Here is a 20,702-nt window from a genome sequence, read left to right as displayed (position 1 = left end):
AAGTGGAAGATAAGCAGAGACCACTTCATCTCCCGGAGAGAAATTTTCTGTAGGGATTTTCTTGTTTCTCCATTCCCTTGGGGCCTTTTTCCTTGTGTTCCTTGATGTCACTTGGCTCCTTGTGGTTTCTTCTTTTAGGAGGGTTTTGTTGCCTGTCTCATATGACTCTGGTGGGTTTAGTTCCTCTTGAATTACACTTGGCTGTTGCTCCTTCTGACCACATTGCTTGTCACCAATGGGGGTTTTCAGGTGTGGTGCTTGTGCTCCCGTGCTTGTCTCTTCCATAAGCTCCTTATTGTACTCTTCCTTTGACTCTTTGTTATCATGATCTGCTTCTTGTAAGGGTTTGAAAACGTTGAAAGTGAGCTGTTCATCGTGTATCCTCAATACTAGCTCTCCTCGCTTCACATCTATAAGCGCCCTGGCTGTGGCTAAGAATGGCCTCCCTAGGATGATGGGATGGACGAGATTCTCTTCCATTTCCAGGATAACAAAGTCCGTGGGTAGGAAGTAGTTACCAACCTTTACTAACACGTTCTCAACCACTCCTATTGCCTGTTTTTGAGTTTTATCCGCCAATTTGATGATTATGTCTGTAGGTGTTAGCTCATTAATTTGAAGCTTTTTCATGAGGGACAGAGGCATTAAGTTAATACTTGCTCTGTCAGGCGAAATTGTGATCTCTAATAATGGCATTCAACTTGGTATGCGCATTTATAAATCAGCACTTTCTTCACAACCTCGCACAACTAACTAGCAAGTGCACTGGGTCGTCCAAGTAATAAACCTTACGTGAGTAAGGGTCGATCCCACGGAGATTGTTGGTATGAAGCAAGCTATGGTCATCTTGTAAATCTCAGTCAGGCGGATAATAAAAGGTTATGGAGTTTTCGAATAATAATAATAAATAAACTGAAAATAAAGATAGAAATACTTATGTAGATCATCGATGGGAATTTCAGATAGGCGTATGAAGATGCTATGCTCCTTCTGAATCTCTGCTTTCCTACTGCCTTCATCCAATCCTTCTTATTCCTTTCTATGGCAAGCTGTATGTAGGGCATCACCATTGTCAATGGCTACATCCCATCCTCTCAGTGAAAAAGGTCCAAATGCTCTGTTACGGTACGGCTAATCATCTGTCGGTTCTCGATCATGTCGGAGTAGAATCCCTTGATTCTTTTGCGTTTGTTATCACGCCCAATAATCGCGAGTTTGAAGCTCGTCACAGTCATTCAATCCCGGAATCCTACTCGGAATACCACAGACAAGGTTTAGACTTTCCGGATTCTCATGAATGCCGCCATCAATTCTAGCTTATACCACGAAGACTCTGATCTCACGGAATGGAAGGCTTATTTATCAGGCGAGGGCAACCATGCGTCGTGCATCAGGAATCCAAGAGATACACACTCTAGCTTTTGCTTGTAGAACAGAAGTAGTTGTCAGGCACGCGTTCATAGGGACGGATGATGATGAGTGTCACGGATCATCACATCCATCAGGTTGAAGTACGAGTAGTATCTTAGAACAGAAATAAGATTGAATTTGAATAAAAGATAATAGTAATTGCATTAAAACTCGAGGTACAACAGAGCTCCACACCCTTAATCTATGGTGTGTAGAAACTCCACCGTTGAAAATACATAAGTGATGAAGGTTCAGGCATGGCCGAATGGCCAGCCCCCAAAATGTGATCAATAGTCTCCTAAGATAAATAATGGAATAAAACTGAGACCAAAGATGTAACGTGGTCAAAAGACACTGAATACAATAGTAAAATGTTCTATTTATACTAGACTAGCTACTAGGGTTTACAGAAGTAAGTAATTGATGCAGAAATCCACTTCCGGGGCCCACTTGGTGTGTGCCTGGGCTGAGCTTGAGCTTTACATGTGCAGAGGCTTCTTTTGGAGTTGAACACCAAGTTGTAACGTGTTTTTGGCGTTCAACTCTGGTTCGTGACGTGTTTCTGGCGTTTGACACCAGAATGCAGCATAGAACTGGCGTTGAGCGCCAGTTTACGTCATCTAATCACGAATAAAGTATGAACTATTATATATTGCTGGAAAGATCTGGATGTCTACTTTCCAACGCCGTTGAGAGCGCGCCATTTGGAGTTCTGTAGCTCCAGAAAATCCATTTCGAGTGCAGAAAGGTCAGAATCCAACAGCATCAGCAGTCCTTTGTCAGCCTTTTATCAGAGTTTTGCTCAGGTTCCTCAATTTCAGCCAGAAAATACCTGAAATCACAAAAAATACACAAACTCATAGTAAAGTCCAGAAATGTGAATTTAGCATAAAAACTAATGAAAACATCCCTAAAAGTAACTATATCCTATTAAAAACTACCTAAAAACAATGCCAAAAAGCGTATAAATTATCTGCTCATCACAACACCAAACTTAAATTGTTGCTTGTCCCCAGGCAACTGAAAATCAATTAGGATAAAAAGAAGAGAATGTACTATAAATCCCAAAATATCAATGAATATTAATTCTAACTAGATGAGCGGGACTTGTAGCTTTTTTGCTTTTGAACAGTTTTGGCATCTCACTTTCTCCTTTGAAGTTTAGAATGATTGGCATCTATAGGAACTTAGAATTTCAGATAGTGTTATTGATTCTCCTAGTTAAGTTTGTTGATTCTTGAACACAGCTACTTTTATGAGTCTTGGCCGTGGCCCTAAGCACTTTGTTTTCCAATATTACCACCGGATACATAAATGCCACAGACACATAGCTGGGTGAACCTTTTCAGATTGTGACTCAGCTTTGCTAAAGTCCCCAATTAGAGGTGTCTAGAGTTCTTAAGCACACTCTTTTTGCTTTGGATCACGACTTTAACCACTCAGTCTTAAGCTTTTCACTTGGACCTCCATGCCACAAGCACATGGTTAGGGACAGCTTAATTTAGCCGCTTAGGCCTGGATTTTATTTCCTTGGGCCCTCCTATCCATTGATGCTCAAAGCATTGGATCCTTTTTACCCTTGCCTTTTGGTTTTAAGGGCTATTGGCTTTTTCTGCTTGCTTTTTCTTTTTCTTTCTAATTTTTTTTGCCATTTTTTTTCGCAAGCTTTTGCTTTTTCACTGCTTTTTCTTGCTTCAAGAATCAATTTTCATGATTTTTCAGATTGTCAATAACATTCTCTTTGTTCATCATTCTTTCAAGAGCCAACAATTTTAACATTCATAAACAACAAGATCAAAATTATGCACTGTTCAAGCATTCATTCAGAAAACAAAAAGTATTGTCACCACATCAATATAATTAAACTAAATTCAAGGATAATTTCGAAATTCATATACTTCTTGTTCTTTTGAATTAGAAACATTTTTCATTTAAGAGAGGTGAATGATTTATGGAATTATTCATAGCCTTAAGACATAGTTACTCAATACTAATGATCATGAGGTAGAGACACAAAACATAAACACACATATAGCATAAAAACCGAAAAACAGAAAAAATAAGAACAAAGAATGAGTCCACCTTAGTGATGGTGGCGCTTTCTTCTTGAAGAACCAATGATGTCCTTGAGTTCTTCTATGTCTCTTCCTTGCCTTTGTTGCTCCTCCCTCATTGCTCTTTGATCTTCTCTAATTTCATGGAGAATGATGGAGTGCTCTTGATGTTCCACCCTTAATTGATCCATATTGTAACTCAAATCTTCTAGGAAGTGTTGAGCTGTTCCCAATAGTTGTTGGGAGGAAAGTGCATCCCTTGAGGCATCTCCGGGATTTCTTGGTGATGAGCTTCCTCATGCGTCTCTTGGGTTCCATGAGTGGGCTCTCTTGTTTGCTCCATCCTTTTCTTAGTGATGGGCTTGTCCTCCTCAATGGGGATGTCTCCTTCTATGATAACTCCAGCTGAGTAACATAGATGGCAAATAAAATGAGGAAAAGCTAGCCTTGCCAAGGTAGAGGGCTTTTCGTCTATTTTGTTGAATTCAAGGGAGATGACTTCATGAACTTCTACTTCCTCTCCATTCATGATGCTATGGATCATGATGGCCTGATCCACAGTAACTTCGGATCGGTTGCTAGTGGGAATAATGGAGCGTTGGATGAACTCCAACCATCCTCTAGCCACAGGCTTGAGGTCCAGTCTTCTTAATTGAATCGGCTTGCCTTTGGAGTCTCTTTTCCATTGAGCTCCTTCAACACATATGTCCATAAGGACTTGGTCCAACCTTTGATCAAAGTTGACCCTTCTTGTGTAGGGGCGTGCATCTCCTTGTATCATGGGCAAGTTGAATGCCAACCTCACATTTTCCGGACTAAAATCTAAGTATTTCCCCCGAACCATTGTAAGATAGTTCTTTGGATTCAGGTTCATACTTTGATCATGGTTGCTAGTGATCCATGCATTGGTATAGAACTCTTGAACCATTAAGAATCTGACTTGTTGAATGGGGTTGGTCAGAACTTCCCAACCTCTTCTTTGGATCTCATGTCGGATCTCTGGATACTCATTTTTCTTAAGCTTGAAAGGGACATCAGGGATCACCTTCTTCTTGGCCACAACATCATAGAAGTGGTCTTGATGGGCTTTGGAGATGAATCTTTCCATCTCCCATGACTCAGAGGTGGAAGCTTTTGTCTTTCCTTTCCCTTTTCTAGAGGTTTTTGCGGTCTTAGGTGCCATAGGTGGTTATGGAAAAATAAAAAGCTATGCTTTTACCACACCAAACTTAGAATATTGCTTGCCCTCGAGGAAAAGAAGAAAGAAAAGAAGAAGATGAAGAGAAAATATAGAGGAGAGTGGGGGGTGTATTCGGCTAAGGTGTAGAAGAAGGGGTTATGTTGTGTGAAAATGAAGAAGGATGGAGGGGTTTATATAGTGAGGGGAGAGGGAGTAGGTTCGGCTATTTAGGGTGGGTTAGGGTGGGAAAGAAATTTTAAATTTTGAAGGTAGGTGGGGTTTATGGGAAAGAGTGGATGGATGTGAGTGGTGAAGGGGGTAATTGGAAAGAGAGATTGAGGTGATTGGTGAAGGGTTTTTATGGGGAAGAGAGTTTATGGGGAAGAGAGGATGAATGTAAAGAAGAGGAGAGAAGGTGAGCGGAGGTAGGTGGGGATCCATTGGGGTCCACAGATCCTGGGATGATCCTGTAGGGTCCACAGATCCTAAGGTGTCAAGGATTTACATCCCTGCACCAATTAGGCATGTAAAACGCCTTTACATACAATTCTGGCGTTTAAACGCCGAAATGATGCTTATTTTGGGCGTTCAACGCCCAATTACAGCATGTTTTTGGCGTTGAATGCTAGTTCCATGCTTGTTTCTGGCATTCAACGCCAGCTCTCCTTAGGGTATATTCCTGGCGTTCAAATGCCAGGATGCTACTCGTGTCTGGCGTTCAACGCCAGATCCATGCTCTGTTCTGGCGTTGAACGCCAGCGAGATGCTCCTTACTGGTGTTTGAACGCCAGTAAGTCCTTCCTCCAAGGTGTGATTTTTCTTCTGCTGTTTTTTATTCTGTTTTTAATTTTAGTATTTTTTTGTGACTCCACATGATCATGAACCTAATAAAACATAAAAGAACAATAAAAATAAAATAAAATTAGATAAATAAAAATTGGGTTGCCTCGCAATAAGCGTTTCTTTAATGTCAATAGCTTGACAGTGGGCTCTCATGGAGCCACACAGGTGATCAGGTCAATGTTGTAGACTCCCAACACCAAACTTAGAGTTTGGAAGTGGGGATTCAACACCAAACTTAGAGTTTGGCTATGGCCTCCCAACACCAAACTTAGAGCTTGATTGTGGGGGCTTTGTTTGACTCTATACTGAGAGAAGCTTTTCATGCTTCCTCTCCATGGTTGCAGAAGAAGATCCTTGAGCTTTAAACACAAGGTTGTCCCCATTTAATTGAAGGACTAGTTCTCCTCTGTCAATATCAATCACAGCTCCTGCTGTGGCTAGGAAGGGTCTTCCAAGGATGATGCATTTATCCTCCTCCTTCCTAGTGTCTAAGATTATGAAATCAGCAGGGATGTAAAGGCCTTTAACCTTTACTAACACGTCCTCTACTAATCCATAAGCTTGTCTTACTGACTTGTCTGCCATTTGTAATGAGAATATGGCAGGTTGTACCTCAATGATCCCCAGCTTTTCCATTACAGAGAGTGGCATAAGATTTATACCTGACCCCAGGTCACACAGAGCTTTTTCAAAGATCATGGTGCCTATGGTGCAGGGTATTACGAATTTTCCAGGATCTTGTCTCTTTTGAGGTTTAGTTTGCTGAACCCATGTATCTAGTTTACTAATGAGTAAGGGAGGTTCACCTTCCCAAGTCTCATTACCAAATAACTTGGCATTCAACTTCATGATAGCTTCTAGATATTGAGCAACTTGCTCTCCAGTTACATCTTCATCCTCTTCAGAGGAAGAATAGTCTTCAGAGCTCATGAATGGTAGAAGGAGTTTTAATGGGATCTCTATGGTCTCTATATGAGCCTTAGAGTCCCTTGGATCCTCAATAGGGAACTCTTTCTTGCTTGAGAGACGTCCCATGAGGTCTTCCTATTTGGGATTCACGTCCTCTCCTTCTTCTCTAGGTTCTGCCATGTTGATTATATCAATGGCCTTGCACTCTCTTTTTGGATTCTCTTCAGTATTGCTTGGGAGAGTACTAGGAGGAGTTTCAGTAATTTTCTTACTCAGCTGGCCCACTTGTGCCTCCAGATTTCTAATGGAGGACCTTGTTTTACTCATGAAACTTAAAGTGAACTTAGACAGATCAGAGACTAAGTTTGCTAAGTTAGAGGTGCTCTGCTCAGAATTCTCTGTCTATTGCTGAGAAGATGATGGAAAAGGCTTTCTATTGCTAAACCTATTTCTTCCACCATTATTAAAACCTTGTTGAGGCTTTTGTTGATCCTTCCATGAGAAATTTGGATGATTTCTCCATGATGAATTATAGGTGTTTCCATAAGGTTCACCTATATAATTTACCTCTGCTATTGCAGGGTTCTCAGGATCATAAGCTTCTTCTTCAGAAGATGCCTCTTTAGTACTGTTGGATGCATTTTGCCATCCATTCAGACTTTGAGAAATCATGTTGACTTGTTGAGTCAACATTTTGTTCTGAGCCAATATGGCATTCAGAGCATCAATTTCAAGAACTCCCTTCCTCTGAGGCGTCCCCTTATTCACGGAATTCCTCTCAGAAGTGTACATGAACTGGTTATTTGCAACCATGTCAATAAGTTCTTGAGCCTCTGCAGGCATTTTCTTTAGGTGAATGGATCCACCTACAGAATGGTCCAGTGACATCTTAGAGAACTCAGATAGACCATAATAGAATATATCTATCATGGTCCATTCTGAAAACATGTCAGAAGAACATCTTTTGGTCATCTGCTTGTATCTTTCCTAAACTTCATAGAGGGATTCACCATCTTTTTATTTGAAGGTCTGAACATCCACTCTAAGCTTGCTTAGCTTTTGAGGAGGAAAGAACTTAGCCAAGAAGGCCATGACCAGCTTATCCCAAGAGTCCAGGCTATCTTTAAGTTGAGAGTCCAACCATGTTCTAGCTCTGTCTCTTACAACAAAAGGGAAAAGCATGAGCCTGTAGACTTCAGGATCTACTCCATTAGTCTTAACAGTCTCACAGATCTGCAAGAACTCAGTCAAGAACTGGTAGGGATCTTCTGATGGAAGTCCATAAAACTTGCAGTTCTATTGCATTAGAGCAACTAATTGAGGTTTCAGCTCAAAATTGTTTGCTCTAATGGCAGGAATTGAGATGCTTCTTCCATCAAAGTTGGACATAGGTGCAGTATAATCACCAAGCATCCTTCTTGCATTATTGTTTTTGGGTTCGGCTGCCATCTCCTTTTCTTGTTCAAAAATTTCAGCAAGGTTGTCTCTGGATTGTTGTAATTTAGCTTCTCTTAGTTTCCTCTTCAGAGTCCTTTCAGGTTCAGGGTCAGCTTCAACAAGAATTCCTTTTTCCTTATTCCTGGTTATATGAAAGAGAAGAGAACAGAAAAAGAAGAGGAATCCTCTATGTCACAGTATAGAGATTCCTTTATGTTAGTAGAAGAAGAAAGGGAATAAGAGTGAAGAAGAATGAATAATCCAAACACAAGGGTGAGGATAGGGGCAGTGATTTGAGATGAAGAGAAGTGTTAGTAAATGAATAAATAAATAGAATAAGATGAGAGACAGAAGTTTTCGAAAATAATTTTGAAAAGGAGTTAATGATTTTCGAAAATTAAGATAAGAAATAAAATTAAAATTAAAATTTAAAACAATTAGATAATTAAAAAGAATTTTGAAAAAGGATGAGATATTATCAAAAAATTGATAGAGAAAATTAGTTAGGTGGTTTTGAAAAAGATAAGAAACAAATAAAAAGTCAATTAGTTAGTTGAAAAAGATTTGAAAATTAATTTTGAAAAGATAACAAGATAAGAAGATATTTTGAAATCAAATTTTTGAAAAAGATAAAATTTAAAAAGATATGATAAAAAGATATGATTAAAAAGATATGGTTGGAAAAGATTTAATTTTTAAAATTAAAATTACTTACTTGACTAACAAGAAACTAAAAGATATGATTCTAGAGTTTAAAGATTAAACCTTTCTTAACAATAAAGTAACAAACTTCAAATTTTTGAATCAATCACATTACTTGTGAGTTAAGTTTCGAAAATAAAGATAAAACTAAGAAAAAGATTTTTGAAAAATATTTTAAAAGATTTTCGTAAATTAATAAGGAAAATTAAAAAGATTTAATTTTTGAAAAAGTTTTGAAAAGATAATGTTTCGAGGGTTACCTGAAACTGTAGGTCGATCTCGGATGAGATCTTCTGTGCTGGTCGGATCCGATGTGTCTGGCTGGTGAATAACGGCCGAAACTGGTGCGTCCGACTTGTGGAACTGAGAGTATTGCTGATCCTTTACCACCGAAGGGTGGGGGGTACCTGCAAGGGACTCCGATGCTTAAGTTAGCAAGGGTATTAAGCAGGTATTGAGTAGAATCAGAGTATGAGTTATACCTGGATGCTCCAGCGTATTTATAATGATGAGATGTGACCTTTTTAGATAAGATAAGTTAGTTATCTTATCTTATCTTTATCTTTGAGCTGAGGTCAGCGTATCTTCAATGGAACTGCCTTTATCTCTATAGGCTTAGGTTGCCCTTGGATTTGGGTCGTGTTCCTCTGTTTGGGCCCTTTACTAGGCTCTCCTGTCGATTTGGCCGAGCTCTTTGAGAAGAGGTCGGCTAGTCGGACCTGAGGAGGTCGGTCGCTTTATCTCCAATCATCTCGGGTCGGATAGCTCGACCCAGGGTATGAACAGTTGATAAATCCTATTTTTAGGGTTTATCTTGTATTGAATTTAGAGTATTTTGATAACCTTTTCTCGCATTTAGCCTATGAATTGGCATGGTTTTGTAATCTCTCCCGTATTTGTACTTAAGTGTAAAAACATGCTTTTTAAGCCTTATTTTGATGAATTCTAACTCCTCTTTGATTCCATAAGATGCCTTGATGTGTTTGCTAGTAATTCCAGGATTGAAATAGGCTAGGCATGGATTAAAGGAAGCAAGGAAGGAAGCATACAAGTGGAGAGAAGCATAAAAAGTCAAAGAAGTGAAATCAGCCGAGCACGCGCACGCGCACAAGGCGCCCGCGCGCACATTGCAGAATCGGCCAGGGACGCGCACGCGTACCGTGCGCGCACGCGTCGTAGTCCGCACATGACTTCATTAAAAGCAACACGTGCCTGGTGATTTGGAAGGGTTTCTGAACCCATTTTGGCGCCAATTACTGATAGAAAGGAATAAAAGGATCAAGGATTGAAGGGGGGAAGACAATTAGAAGTTAGACACAAAATTAGTGATAGCTTTAGTTTATAGTAGTTTTAGAGAGAGAAGCTCTCACTTCTCTCTAGAATTAGGATTAGGTTTAGGTTAATCTCTCTTCTTAGATCTAGGTTTAATTCATGTCTTAAATCATTTCTCCTTTATCAAGTCTTAATCTTCTTTTCTTCCTCCTTCTAGTTATGTGCTTTAATAATTGTAATTCTTCATTTTGTTTTGGATAGATTGTTGTTTATTTGTTTTCTTTCAATAATGCAATTTGAGGTAATTCATGATAATTGTGATTTCCTTGATTTGTTGTTGTTAATTCTTTGCAATAATTGTTGTTAAATTTCTTTCTTGTTGTTGATTTACTATGCTTTCCTTTTGTGCCTTCCAAGTGTTTGATGAAATACTTGGTTGGATTTTAGTGTAGGTTTTGTTCCTCTTGGCCTAGGTAGAGTAATTAGTGACTCTTTAGTTATCTAATTCCCTTGTTGATTGATGATTAGAAGTTGCTAATTGATTTGAATACCTCTAAAGCTAGTCTTTCCTTTAGGAGTTGATTAGGACTTGAGGAATCAAATTAATTCATCCACTTGACTTTCCTCCATGGTTAGAGATTAACTAAGTGGGAGCAATGGACAATTTGTTATCACAATTGAGGAGGATAATTAGGATAGGACTTCTAGTTCTCATATCTTGCCAAGAGCTTTATTAGTTGTTAGTTTATTTTCTTTGCCATTTATATTTCTTGTCCAAAATCTTAAAAAAACCCCAAATATAACACAACCAATAACAAGACACTTTATTGTAATTCCTAGGGAGAACGACCCGAGGTTTCAATACTTCGGTTTATAAATTTAGGGATTTGTACTAGTGACAAACAACTTTTTGTATGAAAGGATTATTGTTTGGTTTAGAAACTATACTTTACAACGAGATTTCATTTGTGGAATTCTAAACCGTCAAAAACCCAATCATCAACAGTGTCCCTGCTTGAGCCTGGTTCTTCCTTTGGAGGTCGAGTCCTTAACTTCGGTCCTTCATCAGTGAAGTCAAACTCAAGCATTTTGTCGATTCCTTTCTTTGTAGAGTCTTTTTTTTGGATGTAGAACGTTTTCCTCTAAAAGCGCGCGCTTTTGTATTAGCGCTTTTTTGGGAACGCAAGCGGTTTTAACATCCGCATTTAATTGGCATTAATTGCCCCCCATTCTCTCTTGGCTTTATTTTGAATTTCTCAATCAAAAAACGGTTTCTCTTATTTGCTCTTTTTCGTAACTTCTCCCTTTACTCTCTCATTTTCTGTTTCTTGTCCAGAGTTTGTAGTTTCTTCTTTGCGACGTCTGTTCTGCTACTGCGTTTTTGGAAGAGGGCTGATTCCACATTTTCTCCTTCTGTCTTCGCATTCTTCCACTTCCGGGGGGGGGGGGGTGGCTTTGTTGCTTCTGCTCTTCAGCTTTCTTCGAGGTTTTCTTCTATTCTCCAGGTTAGTCCCATTTAGTGTTTCCTCGTTTATTTTTAACTTTGCAATGGAGTTTTCCTTTTGATCTTTCTTTTGGAGAAAGTTTGGATCTTTCTGTTTTTATCGTGCTTGACTTGTTGCATGCTCTGGATTTTTCTCTTTTTTGGTGCGAATCTTTTGTTTGCTTGAATCTTTTTCTTTTGCATGTTGCCGTCGTTTCTGCCTGTGCTTTTGCTGATGATTTTTTTACTTGATTTCAAAAAAGTTTGCGCCTTTGCTGTTTTTCTTCTCGGTCCTTTTGGTGTTCTGATAAACTGTAGCAGTAGTGTTTTTCACTGATAAACTGTAGGAGCAATGCTTTTTTTGATAAACTGTAGAAGGGTGGTGTTTTTGCGTTTTTTGCTTCTTTTGTTTCTTTCGGGATTTTATTTTCTTTTTGATGAGTGCCGAGATAAAGGCTGTAGAAATAACTTGAAAACCTTGCCTGTTTACTGCCTCCAAGGGATGCCCCCAGGCTTTCTTTATCTTGAGTCTTGGGGTTTTCCCTTTCTGTTTGTCGAGATGTTTTGCTCCTCGTCCGGGATGTTTTTAAGTAATCCATTCTTCTCTTCTTTTTATAGGATTTAGTTGACCTCATGTCTTCCCGAAATAACGTTGTAGAGATGCCTTCCCAGGTTCCTACGGGTATGGCCGATTGGGTGGACTCCATGGTTCTCATGTGTGTCTCGCTGGTTGATTATGAGTTTTGTGCTCAGCTTAGGCAGTTTCATAGTGTCTGTAGTAAGTCTGGTGATGAGAAGAATTATGAACTTATCCCTCCCTCTTCTGACGAGAGAGTCTGCTTTTCAACTCGGGTTGTTGATGGTCACCCTTTCTTTTATGCTTATGATTTTTTCTTTGGTCAGCTGGGTATTACCCTTCCTTTTACTCAATTTGAAACCGACCTGTTATGGTCTTGTAATGTTGCCCCCTCTCAACTTCACCCTAATTCTTGGGGTTTCATCAAAATTTTCCAATTGTTGTGCAATGGTTTTGGTATTCCTGCTTCTCAATCTCTCTTTTTCTACTTGTTTGTCTTGACTAAGCCTGGAGTAGTGAAAAAGAAGGCAGATTGGGTCTCCTTTCGTTCCACCCAGGGAAAGAAGGTCTTTTCCATGTTTGACGAGTCATTCTGCGATTTTAAAAACTACTTTTTCAAGGTCCTAGCTGTTGAAGGAACTCGGCCCTTTTTTCTGGACGAAAATAATGAGCCTGCCTTTCCCTTGGAATGGCAAAAAGACGTGAGGGTCTCCAGGTATTCTTTGGAAATGTTGGATGAGGTTGAGCGAGCCTTTGTTACTGTTTTGGAAGAACGCTGGGGTCAACCTCCCTATCTTGATACAAAGAAATTTCTAATCAATCCTTCTCTTCTTCAAACTGAACTGGGTATCTTGTGTTTCCTTTATTATCTGTTTATGTTGCTTGTAGTTGTCTTTCCGACTTGTCCGACTTGTAGCTTAACTTTCTGTTTCATTTGCAGAGGCAATAAAGAATAACGAATCTATGAAAGCTTTTAAGAGGGCGCAGAAGGCGACTGCTGCCAAGGCGCCTGGGGAGGGGTCCTCCCAAGTGCGTGAGAAGCCATCAGTGCCGAGTTCCTCCGGGGTGAGGAAGGTGATCCCAACACCTCGGGTCCGCTTGGTGGATCCTCACCCTACTTCTGCCGCTCCATCTGTTGCTCCTCCAAGTAAGAAGCAAAAGACGGTTGAGCCCTTCGACCTCAATGCCCCTGATTTCAATGCCATTGAGTTTGTAGATCAACAAATCGGGCCCTATGGTACCATCTCCAAGGACGATGTGTCCATTCTCCATCATCTGGAGTTTATGGCCCGAAATCATGTAAGGATGGCATATATGTCGGCTGCTATATACCGGACTGCTCAAAATCCTTCTCTCCATGCTACCAAGGCATTTATGGAGGAGGCAAAGCAGGAGTTTGACCGGATGAAGGGGCTGAAGGAGGAGCTTGAATTAAAGGTGACCAAGTTGGAGAAGGATCTAGAGAATGAGAAGGCAAGTTCCCTTTCACTGGTGGCTTCTTTGAGGTTGGCCGAGGACACAGTCTTGATGCATAAGGAGAGTTACGTTACGACTTATCGGGAGGTGATGCGCCTGAGGGAGGAATTGAACAATGCCCGGGAAGATTATTCTGAGCTCGAAGGTCATCTCGTTGGCAGCGTGACTGCTGCTTTCGAGAACTTGAAGGAGCAAGTTCGGGTTATTGCTCCCGAGGCCAATCTCACCCCTTTCAGCCTGGACAATATTGTAAGGGATGGCAAGATTGTCCCTGACGATGATGGTGATGATGATGCTGATCCTCCTCCTGTGTCTTCTGCCAAAGTGTCGACTTCTTCTGCTCCTCCGATTACACCTGATTCGGATTGCCAGGTTCTGAACCGGGAGGATGAAACTATAGATGTCGTGCCTATTCAGACTCGTCCTCCTTCTCCTTGTCCTGATGATGCCAAGAAGGCTCCTGATGCTTGTTGATCCTCTGCTGGATGTAGTTGGCCCGGCTTGTGGGCTTTTGAAACTTTTTATTTAATTGCTGACATTTCTTAGTTGCTTTATCTAGCAACTTTTTATTTTGAAAGACAAACAATAGCTTGCTATCTTTTTGATAGTAGGTTTTGGTGGTCTTTTCAAGGCCTTTATAACTCTGTAGAAAAAGAAGTAGTTTTTTGACTTGGCATTTTCTTCTGTTTTCTGCTAATGTTGAAATCTTGCAGCTCGACCTCCTTGGATTATTTCGTTTTATTGCTTGTATCTCGGATCCTTTGAGGCTGTGATTGTATACGTCCAACTTGTTTCTCAGTTTTTTGTGTCCGATTCCTTTGTGTTGGTCCTCTTCTAAGTTATTTTTGTAATCCTCTTTTTTGGACCTTTGTCAGGTCTTTTTTAGGGATTACTTATAACTTGTTTTGTAGGAGGTTGACTTCGATAGGTCGACCTCTTTCTAGGTTATTTTCGTAATCCTCTTTCTTGGACCTTTGTCAGGTCTCTTTCAAGGATTACTTTGATAACTTTTTAGTGGTAGGAGTCTGACTTGGTTATGTCGGTCTCCTTTAAGTTATTTTTTTGTAGTCCTCTTTCTTGGATCTTTGTCAGATCTCTTTCAGGGACTACTTGTATAACTTTTTAGTGGTAGGAGTCCGACTTGGTTATGTCGGTCTCCTTTAAGTTATTTTTTGTAGTCTTCTTTCTTGGATCTTTGTCAGATCTCTTTCAGGGACTACTTGTATAACTTTTTAGTAGTAGGAGTCCAACTTGGTTATGTCGGTCTCCTTTAAGTTATTTTTTGTAGTCCTCTTTCTTGGATCTTTGTCAGATCTCTTTTAGGGACTACTTGTATAACTTTTTGTTTTGGGCTGACTTTGTTATGTCAGGCCCTTCAAAGTTAAAGTAATCCTCTTTAATAGGGTTGGCCAGACCTCTTTCCAGGGTTTACTTATAAATTGGGTTGACTTGGTTCGACTTCTTAACGTTCGACCAGTCCTTAAGTTATTATTTTAGCGATCCGTAAGACCTCGTCAGGTTCTTTTTTTTGGATTGCTTTCGATAACTTCTTACATTATTCTGTGTTCACCTTCGCTGATTTGTAGAAAGTGGTTGGCATCTTTAGATCGTCCTTTGGGTGAATCGCATTTTCACCTTTGTCGGACGATTTATCTTTATCGTGGTCGTGCAGTCAAATTGTTTTTCACTTTCTGCCGACCTGTCTCTTTATAATCGGACGATGAATACTTCAGATTAATGCGTCTTGAATTCTTTGTAAAATATTTAAATAAACTTTATTCAAAGAAAAAATGCAAATATATACATGTGGGAATTTTCTTATCCCTTTAAGTCGGGCATGACCTAGATCTCAACATGGTGCCTCATTAAAAAACCTTTTCAGGAAAAAGAGCACATCCACTAGTGAGATCCATTGCCTTTTCTAGCTGTAGTACCTTCTTAGGTTGCAGGCGTGCCATGATCTGGGAAGCTCTCGTCCATCGAGTTCGGACAGTCGGTAGTAGCCCTTCCCAAGTACTTCTATGACTCGGTAGGGTCCTTTCCAGTTTGCTGCCAGCTTCCCTTCTCCGGGCCGAGTTATTCCAATGTCGTTTCGGATTAAGATGAGATCGTTCTTGTCAAAACTTCTTGGTACTACCCTTTGATTATATCTGGAAGCCATTCGACGTTTTAGAGCTTCTTCTCTGATCCGAGCTCTTTCCTGGATTTCAGGTAGTAGGTCGAGTCCTTCCCTCTGAAGTTGGGAGTTTGCTCCCTCATTATAATGGACTACTCTATGCAATCCTTCTTCAATTTCTACTGGAATCATTACCTCCATTCCGTATGCTAATCGAAAAGGGGATTCCTTTGTGGTGGAATGTGGCGTCATTCGGTATGCCCATAGAACTTGTGGGAGCTCCTCTGCCCAGGCTCCCTTTGCATCTTGCAGTATTCGTTTTAACCCTGCTAATATGACTTTGTTGGCGGCTTCGGCCTGTCCATTGGCTTGTGGATGTTCGACAGAGGTGTACTGGTGCTTTATATTCAAGTCGGATACTAATATTGGTAGAATTAGTTTAATATCATGTTTAGTTTAGTTAGTTGAGTATATTTGGTAGTATAATATGTTAAATAAGGTTTTTGGGTGTTTTAGTAGCTGTTTGGAGGTCTATAACGCTTGGTTTGGTGCAAAAACATAGAAAATTAAAAAAAAATAGAGCACCAACCACGCGTATGCGTACGGTGCGCGTACGCGTGCCCAAGCTTTTCGGCCATTCCACGTGCACGCGTACATGACGCGTCCGCGTGGATGCAGAAGTTCCACCCCCAACCAATGACCCGAGAGTTGCGCCTGCACTGTGTGAACTTTGTGCCTGAGGCACAAACATCAACCTACGCGTAAGTGTGATGGACGCGTGCGCGCCTCATCTCCGATTTACCATGCACGTGTACGCATGCCTTGCGCGTACGCGTCGCGCCCATTCCACTACCATCCACTCGCGCGCGTCATGCCCGCGTACGCGCGGATGTTCTTCATTCACTAGATTTCTTTTCTCCTCCTCTTTCCATTTCTTTCCTTATCCTTTCTTCTTCCCTTCTTCTACCCATCATCCAACACTCCCAAACACCATTGATAACCATATATTTTAGTTAACTAATTAGTTAGTTAGTTAGTTAGTTAGTTAGTTAGTTTTAGTTAGTTTTCATTTCATTTCCTCTTTTTCATTGTAAGTGTTGGATTGTTATTCTTGTTTACCATTAATTGCTGCTGAGTATTAAAAAGGGACGTTATCTTAACATCATTATGTTTATAATCTTTGTTGGATTCTATTGTTGAGGTTATATTTTGCTACTTGGTTTTGAGTTTTTCATGCTTACCTTTTAAGAATACCAAGTGATGAGAATTGTCTTCGAGCTTATAACTCTTCTTGAATTGCATGATTTGGCCACCATGTGATTTGAACCTCACTCTTTGATTAGGCAAACTCTTGATATTGGATGTTGTGCATTTACCTTAATGCATTGTATTTCATGATCATATGCATCCATAAGCTTTAGCTTGAATGCTTTCATGCTTCTTTAATGCTTGTTTTACCTTACAAGTTTACTTAAAGCATTTCAAGCACACTAGAATGAGTAAAGAGCTTGCTTCTATTGTGACTTAGCCTTTCATGTTAGTGTGTGCTCTAAATCGTGCGTAATGCACACTTACTTTTATGAATGTCACAACTTATTCACTCACTCAATCCTAGTGATTTATCTCATTCCAACAATGTATGCTTCCTTGCTTTTATATCTTCTCATCTTATGGTGTTATATTTTTTATTTTCATGATGGATGCACCACAAGCAATAACGGAAGCAAGACTAAGAACACGCAGCAACCAGGTTGACCTACCAGCTGAAGGTAGCAATCCAGAGAGTCGCCGTACCCCCTTGCTCATCTTTGAGTGCACCGAGGACGGTGCAAACTTTTAAGTGTGGGGAGGTCGTCCGACCAATCAGCGATTATGGGTGACAAATTTCTAATCTCAACACTTTTGCATTTCATCTTAGGTTTTTAGGATTTTTATTTGCATTTTTCCTATTTTTGCATACATATACAAAATTAGTTTAGTCAAAATAATGAAAATTTTCAAGATTTCTATCTATAGGGCATCTCAATTGATTTGAGGGAAAAATTTTTTCATAGGCTTGAATTATATATATTGTGGATCATGTTTTTGAGCTAAGAACACAAGCTTGTGAGATTTGAGCCTAATGGTGTGGTTACATCTTATAACCACTTATTTTTCCTTCTTGTGTGCAATTGTTCTCTTCCTATGATTGTAATCCTTGATTTGTTTGATTCTTTATGTCCATTATTTTGTGTATTCATGCATTTATATGATTGAGGCCATCATTTTATTTAGCTCACTTACCCAAATGGCCTTACCTTTTATCTTCCATTGTTAGCAAATTTGAGCCTACGATTAACCCATTTGTTCTTAATTTAGCACATTTCAAACCTAAAGTGGAAAATAATAAATGTCCTTAATTTGGATCTTTGATTAGCTTAGGCTAGTGTGTGTGTATCATTCAAGTGTGGGAACTTTGGGACATTGGGTGAATAAAAGGGTAGTTTTGTATTTTTGTTATAAATATTGGGAATTGGGTACATGCTCATGTGTAATGAATGAATAAACCTTATGCATTGATACTTTTGTATATACTTTATTGAAAAAAATGAGAAAAAATAAAAGAAAAAAATAGAAAAAGAAAGAAATAAAAAGTGTACAAAATGCCCCAAAGCAAAGTGAAGCTCAATAAAATCAATGCATATGTGTTGTTAAATAAAAGAAAATGCATGAGTACGTGAAAAAGTGAAGAATGGGTAGTTTGGTTAGCTTTGAAATTGTATAGGATGTCATAGGTTAGGTGGGAAGTTTAAGCTTATCAAAGATTCAAATTTCAAGCTCACTTAACCATATATGCATCCTACCTTGACCCTAACCCCATTAAAACCTAAAGAAAAGACCTCATGATACTTGTATGCATGCATGAAATATATGTCTATTGTTAGAAGAAAAACAAATCTTAGAAAGCATGATTAGGAGAGAATTGAGAGAATCAGCCCTAAACACTTGAGCAAATAGAGTGCAAATACATCTGGTGAGGGTTTGATGCTCAATTACATGTTTCCACTTATGATCATCTCCTTTCATGCTAGTTTGTAAAAATATTTAATAACTCAATCCAATTGTGGATTAGACTTGCTAGTCCTTAGCCCTTGTGCATATATGCTTCTTGGGAATTGATTTATTTTGACCAAGTAATTACATTTATTTAGATAGTTGCATTTAGATAGGTTGCATTTAGTTAGTTTCCATTGAATAAATGCCATACCCTTACTTCATTCTTGGTTTAAGCATGAGGACATGCTTGGTTTAAGTGTGGGGAGGTTGATAAACCCCATTTGTAGGGTTTATCTTATGCTTCATTTAAGGGATTTTATGACCTTTTACTCACATTTATTCAATGAAATAGCATGGTTTCATGATTGTCTCCCAATTTGTGCTTAAGTGTGAAAACGTGCTTTCAAGGTCCTTAATTAGATAAATTTAATTCTCCTTTGATTCCACTAGATGCCTTGATGTGTTTGTAAAGTGATTTCAGGTTGAAAAGGGCTAGGGGAGGATCAATGGAATGAAAGGAAAACATACAAAGTGGAGAAGATCATGAAAAGCCAAAGAATTGAACTTGCCCATGGACGTGTGCGCGCACCAGGTGCTTACGCGCACCCTGCGAAATGGCCCATGGACACGTACACGTGCTGTGCGTGTACGCGTCGATGCTGATACTTGATTTTTAAGAGAATTCGTGCCCAACAAATTCTCAGGAGCTGTGGGGCCCAGTTTGCAACCAACTTTGGCGCCAAGGTGCTTTAAAAGGGCCAAGGATTGAAGAGCAAAGGGGGATTCCATCATTCACACTAATTAGGATTAGTTTAGAGTTAGTTTTAGAGAGAGAAGCTCTCACTTCTCTCTAGGATTAGAATTAGGATTAGGTTTAGTTCTTAGATCTAGGTTTAATTCATGCTTTGATTTACTTTTCCTTTTGTAATTCTTCTTCTCCTACATCTCTTTTCTCTAGTTTAGCATTTAATTCTTGTAATTCTCTACTTTTATATTGATGCACTTTTGTTTCTTCTATTTTCCTTTTATGCAATTTGAGGTAATTCGTGTAGATCTTGTTCATTTGATTTGTTGTTGTTTAATTTCTTGCAATTAAGTAGTGTGGATTTACTTTCCTTGCAATTTTACTATGCTTTCCTTTTATTGCCTTCCAAGTATTTGGTAAAATGCTTGGTTGGATTTTAGAATAGAATTTTATGCTCTTGGCTTGGAAAGGTAACTTAGGAACTCTTGAGTTACTAATGTCCAAATAATTGATGATTGGGAGCCATTGACTCTAGTTCTCACTAATTGACTTGGTGGAGAGTTTGGACTTATGGACTTGGATTGATATAGCTCATTTGACTTTGCTCTTCTATTAGTTAGAGGATGACTTAATGGGATTGATCCTTGCCAATTCTCAAGTTGTGGTTAGTGATTAAGATATAGATCCTTGACCACTAAACCTTGCCAAGACTTTTTAGCTATTAGTTTACTTTCTTGCCATTTATCTTTCATGTTTCTTATCAAAACCCCAAAAGATAACTCATAACCAATAACAAGACCCTTTATTGTAATTCCTAGGGAGAACGACCCGAGGTTTAAATACTTCGGTTATTAATTAAAGGGGTTTGTTTTAGTGACAAACAATCTTTTGTATGAAAGGATTATTGCTTGGTTTAGAAACTATACTTCGACGAGATTTCATTTGTGAAATTCTAAACCGTCAAAAATTCAATCATCAAGACTCCAAATGGGCAAGTGAATAAGGTCTTCTCTTGATCCATGGGGTCAACTACTATTTGATTGTAACCAGAATATCCATCAAGAAAACAATAGTAGGCATGGCCAGCTAGTCTTTCAAGCATTTGGTCAATAAAAGGGAGAGGAAAGTGATCCTTGCGTGTGACATCATTCAGCCTCCTATAATCAATGCATATCCTCCGCCCTGTCACTGTTCTTGTTGGAATGAGTTCATTCTTTTCGTTGACAATGACAGTCATGCCACCTTTCTTGGGTACCACTTAAACCGGACTAACCCATGGGTTGTCAGAGATGGGGTAAATGATCCCAGCTTTACATAGTTTCATCACTTCCTTTTGAACAACTTCTTTCATTGTAGGATTTAATCTCCTCTGAGGTTGGACCACTGGTTTAAAATTCTCCTCCAAGAGTATTTTGTGCATGCATATGGCAGGGCTTATGCCTTTCAAGCCATCAATGGTCCA

Source organism: Arachis stenosperma, chromosome 6 (assembly GCF_014773155.1).
Source record: "Arachis stenosperma cultivar V10309 chromosome 6, arast.V10309.gnm1.PFL2, whole genome shotgun sequence".
In the NCBI taxonomy this organism is placed as follows: domain Eukaryota; kingdom Viridiplantae; phylum Streptophyta; class Magnoliopsida; order Fabales; family Fabaceae; genus Arachis; species Arachis stenosperma.
This window is presented reverse-complemented; position numbering follows the sequence as displayed.